General features: G+C 42.1%; 1 protein-coding gene across 8 annotated transcripts in view; it reads right to left on the reverse strand.

Moving 5' to 3' along the window:
- Window positions 1-15005, reverse strand: part of RHOBTB1 (Rho related BTB domain containing 1) — a 121827-nt gene that overhangs the window by 55656 nt on the left and 51166 nt on the right. For 3 of the 8 annotated variants that reach the window (XM_015088333.3, XM_027062072.2, XM_053207641.1), the window contains one exon: window positions 7934-7984. The gene's annotated coding sequence lies outside the window, so the exon portion shown is untranslated. Of the gene's footprint in view, window positions 1-7714; window positions 7807-7933; window positions 7985-10183; window positions 10324-10865; window positions 11976-14216; window positions 14619-15005 lie in introns of those variants that run through there. The other 5 variants (XM_027062074.2, XM_027062073.2, XM_053207642.1 and 2 more) reach the window with 5 other exon arrangements.

The raw sequence follows: 15005 nt of genomic DNA on the forward strand, positions 1-15005 counted from the left end.
ATTTATTTATTTATTTATTTATTTATTTATAGCAATCTCTACACCCAACATGAGGCTCGAACCCACAACCTCAACATCAAGAGTCACACGCTCTTCACGCCAGGTGCCTCACGATTATTCTTGACAGCACTATTCATAATAGCCAACAGGTGGAAACAATCCACCAGCAGTAGAATAAAGAAGAATAAAGAAGAAATTGAACTCTAGTCATATACTGGGATACTACACAATGGATGAACTCTTGCTACATACATTAGGAATAAATCTCACAAACACAATATTGAGGGGATGAAGCCAGACACTAAAGAGATTTTGTTTATGTAAACGCTCAAAAGCAGGTAAATGAGTCTATGGTTACAAGTGAAGATAGCGGTTTCCTTGTTTGGGAAGTGACTGGGTAGGGATTTAAAAAGAGCTTCTGGGCGCTGGTGACTTTCTGTTTCTATACGTAGGTGCTGGTTATGTGGGTGTGTTCAGTTTGTGAAAAATCCTTTAAATTATATACTTATGATTTACGTATTTTTCTTTTAATAAGATACACATCAATAGGAATGTTTTAAATTCCAGTTCCTCGGCCCTGACTAAAATCTACTGACTTTAGGTTATGGTTCTCTTGGGGTAGTCCGATGTGAAGCAAAGGTTGAGACTCACTGGACCAGACCATCTCTATCTAGTGGTGTGCTACAGCCAGCCTCTACCAGCTCATGAGAGCTGGCTGTTAAATTCCAGGATTTTTGCAAACCTGTTAAAGCCTAATGTACAGAGTTGTCAAGCTGTGATGTTGTACACATGAAATTAATGTAATGTGTGTCACTATACTTCAGTTAAAAAAATAAACAAAATAGGTTCAGTATTAAAAATTAAATTAGATCAAGTTTCAAACAAAGAAATACTAAAAACAAAGGTACTAAATGCTCAAAGCTCATCATTTTCTAATTACTGCATTACATTTTACAGTTACCTACATTTTGAGGTTATTTATGCCAATTTTGTCTGTATGATGGAAATACTTCACCACAGTGTTTATTGGGCCATCTCTCCCCAACTCCACACTCTGTGGCAATGGTAGCTTGAAACTGACTGAGGTGGGAGTCTGTATACCACAGAAATTGGCAACCACTACCAATTCAGGGCTTGCTTTGTTGTTTTGTTGCTTGACTTAAGAAAATGATTAAAAAATGTTAATGATGCAGATTAAATTTAGAAGCGTGTTACATGTGAATAGCACACTTTCGGAAATATTGTTATAGTATTTAAAAACTATTATCCGGTTCAGCAAAGAAGGTATTCGTATCTTTGATAAATGAGTACAATTCTGACATGCCTTTGTTGTTGCACTTTCATCCTGCTTATTAACATAATGGAAAATATCAGCCAATATTTATAAGGGAATTACACCCTTTCATCAATTGTACTGCAGGTAGCTTATGGATAAAAGAGTTGGACCAAAACCAGTGAGCATTCTATAAAACCCAACTGGCTTTACAGAATTTACAATAAAGAGTGTTGTATATTTTTTTATTATTTGTAAATTGTGTGCTACATACATTCTTTATGTCAGTAAAATTTATAATAGACTTATGTATGCACATAAATACATTCTTTTTTTTTCCCAGAGACCTGGTTGATTTACTAGCCCACTGCTGTGTACATCTCCTCCATGTTTAAGATTCCATGAGTGTCTATTATGATTTAAGAAACAAGCAAAAAAAAAAAAAAGAAAAGAAACAAGCAAACAAAATAAGCAGCCTGTGAGTTTCAGCATAAGATATAGCAAAACCTACACTTTAGACCTTCACTATTCAAGATGTGGTCTTTGGCATCTATGGGGAGCTTGTGAGAAATTCATAATCCCACGCCAGAATTCCTCAATCAGAATCTGCATTTTATCAGGATGCCCAGGGGATTTGCATGCACAATTAAAGTTTGAGAGGGGCGCCTGGGTGGCTCAGTCGGTTAAGCGTCTGACTTCAACTCAAGTCATGATCTCACAGTCTGTGAGTTCGAGCCCCATGTTGGGCTCTGTGCTGACAGCTCAGAGCCTGGAGCCTGCTTCAGACTCTGTGTCTCCCTCTCCCTCTGCCCCTCCCCTGCTCATGCTCTGTCTCTCTCTGTCTCAAAAATAAATAAAAATATTAAAAACAAATTTAAAAAAGTTTGAGAAGCACTGCTTTAAAAATAAACTCCTTGGTATGAACTGAAATTTATATAATCGATTTGGGATTAGTAATAAGGTTAGGGTCAGTCTAGCACCAGTTCAGCCCCTTCATAGCAAAGGAAAAAAACACATAATTGCTATACATAAACCTGAAGAAAAGGACATGCCTCTTACAATATAGCTTTGTCAAACACTGAAAGGGAGACTGTGCCACCAGGAAAATAAAGGCTATTCTGGGCCACTTGGATTAGTAACTTAAAAAGGGGGGGGAAAGTACAAGAAGGAAAAAATCACAACACTAGCTTCCCTCCATGTATGTGATGAATAAGACACGTTGCCAAAGACTTGGTTCCAAAAATCCAAAGCAGGGCAGCGACAGCCACATGACAGAGTGCGGCAGCTGGGGAGAGGAGTGTGAGGAAATACTTTCCAGAGATGTAATTTAGTCTAGGGTAGTTATCAAGTACGGAGGGTAAAAGGGGGAAATTGTAGTGCTTATGTTTTTCCTATCCATAGATCAGTCAGCAACATAGGACAAAAGGAAAAGCTAGGGCCAGAGCACAGAGAATACTTAATGCTACAGTTAATTGAAATGACGGTAGGAAAGGCTCGTGTATTTTGAAATTGAAAGCAAAAATGTTCTACTGGCGGTAATATTCTCTGAAAGTATTTCTTCGTTACTCGGCTGAAAATATAGTAGTTGCTTTGAGATGCAAAGGTCTGTGTGGAAAACGTGTTAGATACTTAAACAGTTCCGGAAGGAAATGGGAGCCACAAATCTCCAAGAGGAGCTTGGTATTAGTTTGTGGCAGATACTGAAGCAATAAAATAATTCAAGTAAACCATAGCAACCCTAGAGTACAAAGTGAACAAATGTAGTTGTGACTGGGCCACTGGTACCCCAAGAGACCCCGGCATGTGTTTTTACCCAAGGAAAAAGGTTACTGTAATAACCCCCTGCAATATCAAAATTCAAACAACTCTAGTTCATTTAGGGGAAAAATTATAGGACTGCCCTAGTGTGTTATTAACATTTCCCCTTGAAATACTCTAGAAAGGCTTAGAAGAGAACTATCCCTTACTGAGCAACTACTATGTGCTTTACATGTGTCATTTCATAACATCCTCATAATTCTCTAAGAGAGGTGATACTGTCTGCATTTCATAGATGAGAAAAATGAGGTCCAAAGAAGATTTACAGACATAGTCTGTAAAGAGCCAGAGATCCACAGACAAAATTGAAAAGCTCCATACTTGATTAAAACTGATCGTTCCACGAAGACAGAGTGGTAGGGATGGGAGTGTGGGGCTGCTATGCTTTAAGTAAGCAGGAAGACTGTTCTACACCACCATCAATGAACAGAAATCAGGTTTCTCTTAGTGCCCCGAGATCCTCTTATCACCCATTTTGGGATGTATCTTAGGTTTTAGACGGATTTCATACTTGATAGTTGTAATTTTGGCTATGCTGGAGGCTTTGGAAGACTTGGCACAGTTCAGGCAGTGTTATGTTCTAGAACTGAGTCCTGGGCTCAGACTTGGGGACCCAGGTTTGCTTCCAGATGCGTTAGATATTAACTATGAGAGGGGGTAAGCTCTATCACCTCTTTGGGTGGTAGGTTTTTCCACTTACATGAAGTTGTCTTAAGTATCTTTGAGGACCTTTCTGGATCCATGATTCTACCCTTCACAACTCAACTGTTTTAAGATTTGACTTTCATCAAAACATGTTAGAAATGACCTGGAAGGTTAACAAATTTGTCTGAACAAGCCAGCTATGTAGTTCAAGTCAGATTAAAAACAAAGCAAGCAAAACAAAAAAACCCCATAACAACAATTATTTAACCCCTGTACTCCACCATCTGCAAAGCTAACCTGGGATAAAATGGTTTATAGTGATTTCCCCCCCTTAGCAATTCATCTAAAACAAATGTATGTTCAAGTTTTTAAGCAGACCTGGGTGCAAATCCAAGCTCTACTTCCTGTTGCTCTTTGAACTTAGCATATCTGGAGTTCCATTTTTTGCTTCCACAAAATTGGAATTGATAATGAATATTAATTGAAATGCAGTAAAATGTCTGGCATCTAGTAGGAGCATATTAATTGCTGGTTATTGTTATTCCAGTGCTCATTAGGGGTTTGGACTATGGTTGAGTAACAGTTCAAAGGAACTTTCTTCACAGAGGGATGGAGCCTGAGATGGTAACCTCATTAGCACTGGGAACTTGGCATTAACGTGTGTCTAGGCACTAAATTAACAAAGGTGCAGAATGGAGACATGTAATTGCTTCTTCTGGACCTACTGGCATCCCTTTCTTTCTTTGTAAAACTTCCTAATTCACCCTTTAGTGGATAAAACCTTACCAGAGACATGCTAACATACTTGATGGGACAGCTGGAGGGAGTATTTGAAGAGAGAAGTGTCCTGGGGCACCTGGAAAGAGTGGCTGTCACACCCACAGTTCATATCAGGTTCTTTATTTGCCCATTTCCCGATTTCTGCCCTTTGTGCACAAGGAATATAGGGTTTCAGGAAGAGGAGGTGGAGACTTTGTTTATAAACTAACAAAAAAAATTCTGATGCTGACATGTAAACAACCAGTCCATACACATCCCATCTGTTTGAATGACTGCCTCTTGGCCTCCACACCAAAGCTTTCCCCCCTTCGGCCCTCCCCCCCGTCCCACCTCCAGCCTCTTTCTATACAAGATAAGTCACTCTTTTGTGACTTTATGTTTCCTTCCTTCCCCAAGTTTTGTTTTGGTGTTGTGAGGTTGGTGAGAAGCCTGAGTAGAGAAAAGAAGATGAACACAAAAACCAAATTCAGATCACCTGTAGTCTTTGAACCCTATTTATATGAAACCAGAGTGAGACCTTCAAATAATGAGACTGAACTGCCTGTTTTCCAAAAGGAAGACCAATAGAAAAGATTAAAAAAAATTTTTTTTGTTTAGTATTTATTTATTTTTTGGGGGGGGAGGGGCAGAGACAGCGAGGGAGACCCAGAATCAGAAGCAGGCTCCAGGCTCTGAGCTGTCAGCACAGAGCGTGACACAGGGCTCAAACTCACAAACCGTGAGATCATGATCTGAGCTGAAGTCAGTCACTTAACCGACTGAGCCACCCAGGCACCCCAGAAAGATTTTTTAAAATTCCTATTTACTACAGGTAAATTTCCCAAGTGAAAAACATAATAAAATTTCAAGTGTTTCCATCCATGTTTTGAAATAGGTCAAGCATATTAACCAAAGCCTTCTGAAGTTCAATAAAGCAAATGAATGACTGCCAATTAAATTATTACCAGGGATAACATGCTAATTATAAGGTCTCTTTTGGTCTGTTATGATTCAGAGTATAATTTTACTTTTTTACTTTTAGATTAAAAAAATTTTTTTTATGTTTATTTATTTTTGATAGAGACAGAGCACAAGTGGTGGAGGGGCAGAGAGCGAAGGAGACACAGAATCTGAAGCAGGCTCCAGGCTCTGAGCTGTCAGCACAGAGCCTGATGTGGGGCTCAAACTCACAAACCATGAGATCATGACCCAAGCCAAAATCGGACGCCCACTGACTGAGCCACCCAGGTGCCCCATAGATTTAGATTTTTTAAAGTAAACTCTATGCCCAGCATGGGGTGTGAACTCAGGACCCTAAGATCAAGACTCACATGCTCTACTGACTAAGCCAGACAGGCTCTCTTATTTTTACTTTTTAAATAATTACAGGTTTATAGTTGCTATATTGATATTTTTATGACATATCAGTCTTACAGTTAACCAAATATCAGTTGATGATGAGCTCTTAACCTGTAATTGGATCTTCTCAGTGTTCTTATGATCTATTCTGTAATAATACAGTATATAACAGCTTATACAGGACAAAGCTGTTATATAGGACAGCTTATAACAACCCCTTAAATGCTTAAAAGTATCTCTTAGCTAATTAAGGTTTTAGGGCTATTAGCTTGAGTTGGGGATATTAGTACATTTTATTTATTTATTTTTTCAATGTTTATTTATTTTTGGGACAGAGAGAGACAGAGCATGAACGGGGGAGGGGCAGAGAGAGAGGGAGACACAGAATCGGAAACAGGCTCCAGGCTCTGAGCCATCAGCCCAGAGCCTGACGCGGGGCTCGAACTCCTGGACCGCGAGATCGTGACCTGGCTGAAGTCTGACGCTTAACCGACTGCGCCACCCAGGCGCCCCAATACATTTTAAAAAAGATGATATATGAAGGTTTTATCAATTGTTCTCCATTTCATTTTTAATTATTTTTATATAATACTCCCTAAGAAGGATTATTATATTGCATTGTAACAACTGTTACAAATTATTTTGCAAAAATAGGCAAGAGGGGAAGAGAAGGCTGTCAACCCTGGTAAAAATGGAAAATGTCCTGCTTAATCTTTACTGGCCATTTTCAGGACTTTGCTTGGGATTTATCTATTATGCATCCAAATCTATCTACATGGCACATTTTAGGCAAATTGAGGTTCCAAAAGGAATTGAGTGTTTTAAAGTATCATGCTAAATAGTAAAGCTTTCTCAAAGATGCTGTGCAGATTCAAACAGCTCACAATTTTGTTACAATGCTTTTGAAGCAATAACACCTTTGAGTATGAGATACTGTAATTTAGCAGTTCTAGATGACTGCATAATCTCTCCCTGTTGGGTTGAAATTCTGCCTTCTGTCTTTTCCTAAACTTGCACTCATTTATCATCTATCCAGACAAAATATGTGCTTGGACTTTCTTCCATGCATACAAGGAATTGGAAAGTAATCCCACAGAATGGAAAATGCTGAACTTCTCGTAAATGTACCACTGACCTCCCAATTTAGCCTTTTGGCATGCATGATCTTGATGTATTCTTTAGCTTTTCATACGTGGATGTTTAACATCTTGCCTTTTAAATCTGTTCGTAAGATCCTTAAGACCACAGACCCCCTGATAAAAACTTTCTTAAATCTTAGAGAGTGCCATGCCAGAAAGTACACATGAATACTTATTATTTCACTGTTTTATTTAAGAGAATGGTATTTATTCTTTTTCAGCAGTTGGGCCATTTCATGTTATTGTATGAACTGTAATCACCATGTTATCTTAGGCAAGTCATTTAACCTTTCTTTGCCCCAACTTCCCTATTGGAGAAGAATTTTTTAACTAGAAAGTTTAGGTTTTAGAGTAAGATGGGATTTTTAAAAAATCCTATTTCTTCCATTTACTAAAAGTAGGAATTGAATATATTATCTAACCTCTCTACACTTCCAATTCTTCACCTGTCTTATGGGGATCAAGAGAGTGGTTTTACTCCACAGGGTTTTTTGTTGGTTTTTGTTTTTAGGTGCAGATGAGAACATAAATGTAAAGAATGCAGCACATTAACTGAAAATAAAAAGAGAGCTATTATTATATCAAGTTTCTTCCAGCTCTAGAGTGTTAAGATTAGGGTAGAAGTAAAACTTTAATAATCAAACACCCAGATCCCCAGTATCCTCAGTGATTCTGGCATCACTCTGATCCCAACATAAAAAAAAAAAGTCAAAGTACAAACCTATTCAAGATCCATTTTAGTGCCATTTTACTTACAGAATAAATAGAATAATTTTATTAATCGTTGAACTTGTGATGTTCATAACTGAGTCCCTGAAAAAAATGTTAAAGTCAATTGTTTTAAGACAAATGACTAAGAAACCTGTTCTGAAATACATGCTCAGAATTAGACACAAGATGTCATCGAGCTATGGCCATGGGTTTGCACAAAGACACTGACCTGGCTTGCTGGAAGTGAAGAACAGAACACCCTGCTCACAGCTGGGCTCACCTACATAGAAAAGAGAAACACTTTATAAGACTTACTTCTGGCCAGAAGCACATGGACAACCACTAACATTTTCAACACATAATTTTCTGTCCCCCCACCCCCCGAAAGGGCAGAATCCGCTTTACTTTTGCCAAGTGCCAGTGTTAAAGTGGCATTTCTTTGGGTCAAATACATCCTGAAATAGCTAGGTTAACATTTTGTAGCATTTGTGAAAAATGTATTTCCGAGCATTTGGGGATGATACAAAAAAAGCACTTGGCCCAAACCCACGGATGGGAACAAGGAAAACCTTACAGGCATTTTACCATACAGAAGTCATACACGTGGACACACTACTCTTCCTAAATAACATTTTTTGGCTATATTATCATAAATAAAAGGCCATATGCTTCTAGGTTTTTCCTTTCAAGTTATATTTGTATAGTTTATAAGTTTATAACTTACAAAACTCGTCATTGGGTGAATGACATCAAATTATTTGTGTTTCTATTTTTACCTCTGTGATCACACACAGCACTACGTACTTACATTTGCACTACCTTCAAAATTTGGGATAAAAACAATCAATGGGCAAGGTCAGAAGAATACTGACCATGATTTTATTGTTTCCCAATAATCATTTCAAAGTCTTCCACACTGAGAGGAACTGGTTAAACCCCTTTCCCACTATATCTGCATATGATCCAGGAATCTCAGAGGCAACCTCATATAATAATTGACTGCTTACTCCACCTGCAGAGCAGTAGGCAGACATTATTTATACCGAAAATAACTCGTGTTTATTTTCTACCAACCAGTGACTCTTCTGCATCCACAAAGTTATTGGAAAGGAAATAGAATTCCAAATTTTAAAGTGTTTGTAAACAAACTTATCAATGTATGTTTAGAAAAGCCTGGAGCTTGTAGGAGGTCACACAAACACAGCCTATTGGCTATTTATATCTGCTGATAGTGAGAGGACTTTATACAAAGATGAAAACTACCAATAACAATATTTTTCTCAGTTTAGAGAGGATACACAGGCCAGTGTAAACTATACAGCATAGCCCTGGTTGAGGATGAGGGAGCCCCAAACTAGAGAAACCTCAAGTTGAGCATCTGGCTGGAGTCCAGCAGAACTGCATGAACAGAACAGGTTCGGGGGAGTTCAAAGTCAAGGCGACTCTTCTGGTCTTAACTTCCTGGATCTTCCTAGGCCTGGATGTCTTTGTATATATATCAACCTTCATGCAATTTTTCCCCCAGCAAATGTGTACAGTCAGCTCGAAAGGCACAGCTTGTGTGCTGACGTGCAAAGCCAAGTCAAAACCCTGCGCTTGGCGCTCCCTTCTAACTTTCTGGCTTGTCCAAGTCTAAATATTGACATTGCTCCTCAGTTGAGATGTTTGATACTGCTGAGGATAGAAAAGGCTCAGCTAAAAGTAGGATCTAATGATATATTTTTACATAGTTGTGCCTTCTTTCCACTTCTCCTTCCTTCCTTCCTTCCTTCCTTCCTTCCTTCCTTCCTTCCTTCCTTCCTTCCTTCCTTCCTTCCTTCCTTCCTTCTTTCTTTCGAAAGGGTGTTGGATTCCCTTGTCTGCACATCTCCCCTTCCCCACCCTTCACGCCATTGTTCTCCCCGAAAGCTGAGCACACAGAAACAAGGTAAGGTGTTTTGCAAGCCCCTCATAGCAGCTCCTCCTGTTGTCACAGCAACTCACAACAGATTCCATAGACACGGGATTGGGGGTGGGGAGCGCCAAACTGGGCTGACCCGTCAACTCTCCAGGGGGTGCAAGCGCTAAAGGGACTAGCGATCCACCTTTTCAGGTCCTCCGGCTCCCCACCACTGTTCTTCGAAGGAAAAGAGCCCTGTCGTCGACGCGGCACCACCCCCTCCCTAGCGCCGCCAGCCTGCTAAGGGTGCCTGTTGTACATTTTCTCAGCTCCAAGAAGGGGTGCGGCTGTGCGGGCGCTCCTAGAAATCTCTTCGGCTTGCCTCTGCCGTGAGGGTTCCCGGCCTCGCAGAGAGGCGAGGGCGGCTCCCACAGCAGCTCGGTCCCACAACTCTCTCTCGGGACGCTGCGGGCCGCTTGGCGCGGCCCCGAGGCCCCCACCTGCCCCCCGCTGGGGCCCGGGCGGTGGGGAGGGGGGCCCCGCGGCGGCTGCTCCAAGAATAAGTTTCATACCATAGCGCACTCACGACACAGAACCTACCCAGAAGCCGAGCGAGACGCGAGCTCTCTCCGCCTTCAAGGGGTGGGGGGAGTGGGGGGGGGGTCCCCGCCACTCAGCAGCAGCCACGACTGCGCGCGGTCGCGGGTGTGCGGGACCCCTGCGCGCCGCGTGCAGCCCGCCGCCCAACTTTGCACAAAGGCAGCATGGCACTGCCTCCCGGTTCGGGCTCGCCCGGCGCCGCGGCCGCTCTTCCCGGTCCGGGGGAGAGGGGCTCGCCCTTTGCCACCCCAGCCCTCCCCGCCTGCTTGTGCCCCCACCCCGCTCCCGGGCGGGCCAGCCTGGCGGAACCCAGCGGCCGGCCCCGAGCTCCGCCGCCGTGGCGGCAGCCGCTCGCACTGTGACGTTAGCAGCCTTCGCGGCTATTTATATCCACACGATTGGATTTCATTCATGAAACCAGGGCCTGGTGTGTCTGTGCGCTGGGGCGCCGGTGGCAAAGGTGCCTCAGCTTTACGCAGATCCGGGGGGGCCCGGGCTGGGAAGCGGGCTGCCCGGGAGAAAAAGGCGCAGAGCGGGGAGACACCGACCCTTCTCCCACGCGGCAGGGAGGGTCGGGTCAGGGCGACCTGTGCCCCCTCTCTATTCCCCAGCGCCCCACCCACACTCCTACAACTGATGGCCCTTTGTCCCAGGCTCTGGAAAAGTAAGTTGAGCCACTAACCGGCTGGGCAGCATGGCTTTCTTCCCCCTAGGAGCTGACCGGCCGCGGACTCCGAGGGAGGACATTGGCTTTTGTTTCAAAAGCGAGCCCAGCTGCTGACTAAGGACTGCGTTAGCCCAGCCTCCTCCTCTCCTGGGAGGTTGCACGTGCTGCCGGGCTCCCCCCTCTGGGTTACCTTCCTCTGTGACTTGGGGTCCCCGCAGGGGGCGTAAGCACGACTTGGCTGTCCCCAGAACCGAGGAAGGAGGGGATTTACGACCTCCTACAAATGGCTGAGTGAGGAAGTGAAATTGGCGTCGGGCGCTCATGGGTTGTCAGTATTCTTGGAAGGCCAGGACAGTGCATTCCTCCTCATGAACTTTCCCCCCTCTTCTAGGCTGGCCGTGATCCCTGAGGACAGGACCAGGGGTAGTTTTCATGCATTCACATAACAAAAACTTATTGAGTGCTCACCCAGTGTCAGGTGCCCTGCGAAGCTCTAAGAGAGTGACAACGAACACAGCCAGCTTTGTCCTGGCCCTCAAGGAGCTTTCACTCAGTCTGCTAAAATTAGGGTGCCTTAAACCTCCTTAGTCCTGGCCTATAAAGAACTGGGGGATAAAGGTATTGATGTGTTCAGCTGCCTTAGGAATTTATTCATTTTATAAATCTAGATGGTTGTGTACCAAGGGGGATACAAAGATGGCAACAATGTGCCCTTAGTCCCCAAGGAGTTTTCAGGTACTGTGTTCCTAAGGTGTTGAAAAGCTAGGGAAAAGGGAGACTTTTAAGGGCAACTGCTTTGTTCAAGCCATCCCCATTGAACTGTCTTTGGAAATGGAGTCATGGGTCCATAATCTTTGATATCCAGAAGAGAGAGAGGGTAGTGAAAAGTCAAACATGGGGCTACTCTAAGAACTTCAAGACAGAGACCTGAGGAGGTGATCGTTTACTTGGCCCAAAACAGACCTCCCTTAGTCTATTTAAAAATGACCCTATTTTGAAAGGTTTAATCAATACAGATTCTTTTCAGGAACACATTTCTTGGGAAAAGTTAATTAACCCTGTTCATTGCTGGCAATCAGTCCTTTTTATTGCAAGCTATTTCTCTTCAAACTGCCCTGGGGACTAAGAAATAGGGTAGAAATTCAAAAGAAACAGGAACCAACATGTATTGCAGCACTCATATGTGGTAGGTGATAGTCTAGGAGGTTTAAAGCAATTTTCTCAATTAATACAAATGATGAGGTGGGTGCTATTATCATCATAACAATTTTATATATGAGAAACTGAGGCATGCAGAAGTAGGTGTTTGTTTTTGTTTTTGTTTTTTAGATTTTGACAGCTGCATTTGCACAGCTGTTAGCCTGGCCAAGACCTTCTTTTAATGATGTTGACAGCGTTAGCCTGGCCAAGACCTTCTTTTATCATTAACTTGCTTTTTGACATCCTTTCTTTCATTTCCTCAATTATAAATTAAAAAAGAATTAAGCAGCATGCTTAAGCACAAGCAAGTACTAGGACCAGAAAGATACCTATACAAAGATACCCATACCCAGTTGACAGGCTACCTACCATTTGCCATCCACCCCCAGGGGACACAGAGGCTCACTTAGGTCTTCCAGAAGATGCTTCTTATAATAGGAGCTAAATAACAAATAGTCATCATGGAACTACCTAGTTTGATGTCTAAATTTGAGGGAAACTGACAGGAAGAACTTTCAGGAAAATAAACTGGTGTAAATGGTAAATCAGATAAGGCAGAGGAAAAGTCACTGTTCCAGGAAGTCCTTTCAAACAAAAGCAGTGATCTGAGGAAGAGATTGTCATAATGGTGCTTTGTAGCCCCCAAATGTTACACAGAAAACCCCTGATTCTGTAAAAGTGGGAGAAAATGAGCAAAAAATACAGACTATATTATGCCAACAAGAGCGAAAAGAAACACAAAGAATCCCTTGAGTCACTGCCATGAGTGTATCCTCATTCTTATTACCACAAAATAATTCACATTTAAATACTAAAATTGTTGCATGGTAATAAAATCAATACTATTAGCTTTTAATAAATATTCAAAATTGGTACTTAAGCTTAATTAAACCAACACTGTGTATTTAAACACTTTTGGAATTGCTTGAAAGTGGTGTAAAAACTTTTGACTAGCTTTTATGGTTAAATATTTACCAAAGTCATAGGATTAAAAAAAATTCCCACAAGCAAGAAACAGAACTGTTTCATTATCACAAATGAACTTCCTCCTCCTACCTCTTTGTATTTGCATCCCCCCCAACATTAATCTGTCCTTCATCACCAGAGTTTTGCCACTGTGAGACTGTTAAATTAACCGGTAGCATACAGTTGACTTTTTTTTTTTTTAACGAAGCATAATGCCCTTGAAGTTCATCCAGGGTGTTACATGTATCACTAGCTCATTCCTTTTTATTACTAAATAAATTTCTATTGCATGGATGCATCAGAGTTTGTCCATCCATTTACCCACTGAAGGATGTTTGAGTAATTCTCAGTATTTTGCTGTTACCAATAACACTTCTGTAAACATTTGTATATAGACATTTGTATGAACATGGGTTTTTATTTCTTTGGGATGAATGCCAAAGAATACAATTGTTGGGTCGTATGCTAAGAAACTGTCAAACAGCGTTCCAGAGTACCATTTTACATTTCCACCACTAATGTTTGAGAGATCTAGTTTCTCCACATTCTCACCAGCCTTTGGTATTATCACTATTTTTTTAATTTCTTTTTTTTAAGTTTATTTATTTGAGAGAGAGGGAGAGCATATGCACACATGCATAAGCAAAGGGCAAAGAGAGAGAGAGACAGAGAGAGAGAGAGACAGAGAGAGAGAGAGAGAGAGAGAGAGAGAGAATCCCAAGCAGGCTCCACACTGTGGAGCCCTATTGAGGGCTGGAACGTTAACCATGAGATCATGACCTGAGTTGAAGTTGGAAACTTAACCAACTGAACCACCCAGGCTCACTATTTTTTAAAAACTCACTTGTTCAGTAATTTTGTTGGGACAACACATTGTTTTAATTTTCATTTCCCAAATGTCTAATGATTTTGAACATCTTTTCTTGTTCTTTTTTGCCATCCATATCCCTTTTTTGCTGAAATACCTGTTCATGTCTTTTGCTTATTTTATAATCGGAATATTACTATTTTTAATTACTGAGTTTTGAGAGTTTTTTCAAAAATATATTCTAGGATAATAGAATTTTCAAAGTGCAAATTAAATACTACCGCAAGACAATTCTAATTTCAATACCATCACTATTGTTCAACATTTCTGTTGCCATCAGTTTTATAGAGAACATTCTCAGACAGTTACATGAAGTATTCTAAAGCACTTACATGAAACTTCTCTAGTGAGAGCCCTTTCAGGGTTTTATAAACCTGCATTTCAGCGGTGGATAACAGCCTCAGAACGGCCAGCGCCAGCGCACGGGGCTGCAGCCCAAGAAGCCGAGACCCCGCCGCCGCGCAGGCGCAAACGCTCCTCCAGCGCCCAGGCCCAGCGAGGCAGCAGCCCCAACCGTGGGCGCCCTGAGGAGGACCGCCTTACGCGGTAGGCGTCATCCCCCTTGGACGTGGGGAGGATGTCGTTGCTATTTGGAGAATAGTATCCTGGGTGGCGAGTTCCAGGTGTTCCAGAGAAATTTCATGGGCAAGTACTACCAAGTGTTGAGCACGTGGAAGGGAATGAACTCACCCATGTTTTTAAGAACAGGTGCGTTTGATAGAAAGATGCTGAAAAAAACAGCTGTTGGAGCAGATTCCTGGAGTTACACGGCAGCTCACGTAACGGCCAACAAGTCCTATGCACTGTGAAAATGCTGGTGGCATAGTTGATCTACTGACCCACATTTTTGGGTTTTCTGGCTTTTAAAGAAACGTTTCTGGACTCCCGAACAGAATAGGGTCTCTGGGCCCTGGCCTCAAGCGGTGGTTTAATGGTGACTTGCTTGTACATCTTGCATGCTAGAAGAACCATGACTCTAGCCCCCACTGCCTGGCAGTGGGGTCGGTCTGGTCAGTGGGGTCCAAAAGGCTGGGTGCGGCTCGGCTAATGATGACAGGCAGGTAAGATGGACCCTGGTGTGGGTCTCTTCATTAATGCCAAACATTGAAGGCTCAGAAAGG

Source organism: Acinonyx jubatus, chromosome D2, assembly GCF_027475565.1.
Source record: "Acinonyx jubatus isolate Ajub_Pintada_27869175 chromosome D2, VMU_Ajub_asm_v1.0, whole genome shotgun sequence".
Lineage (NCBI taxonomy): Eukaryota > Metazoa > Chordata > Mammalia > Carnivora > Felidae > Acinonyx > Acinonyx jubatus.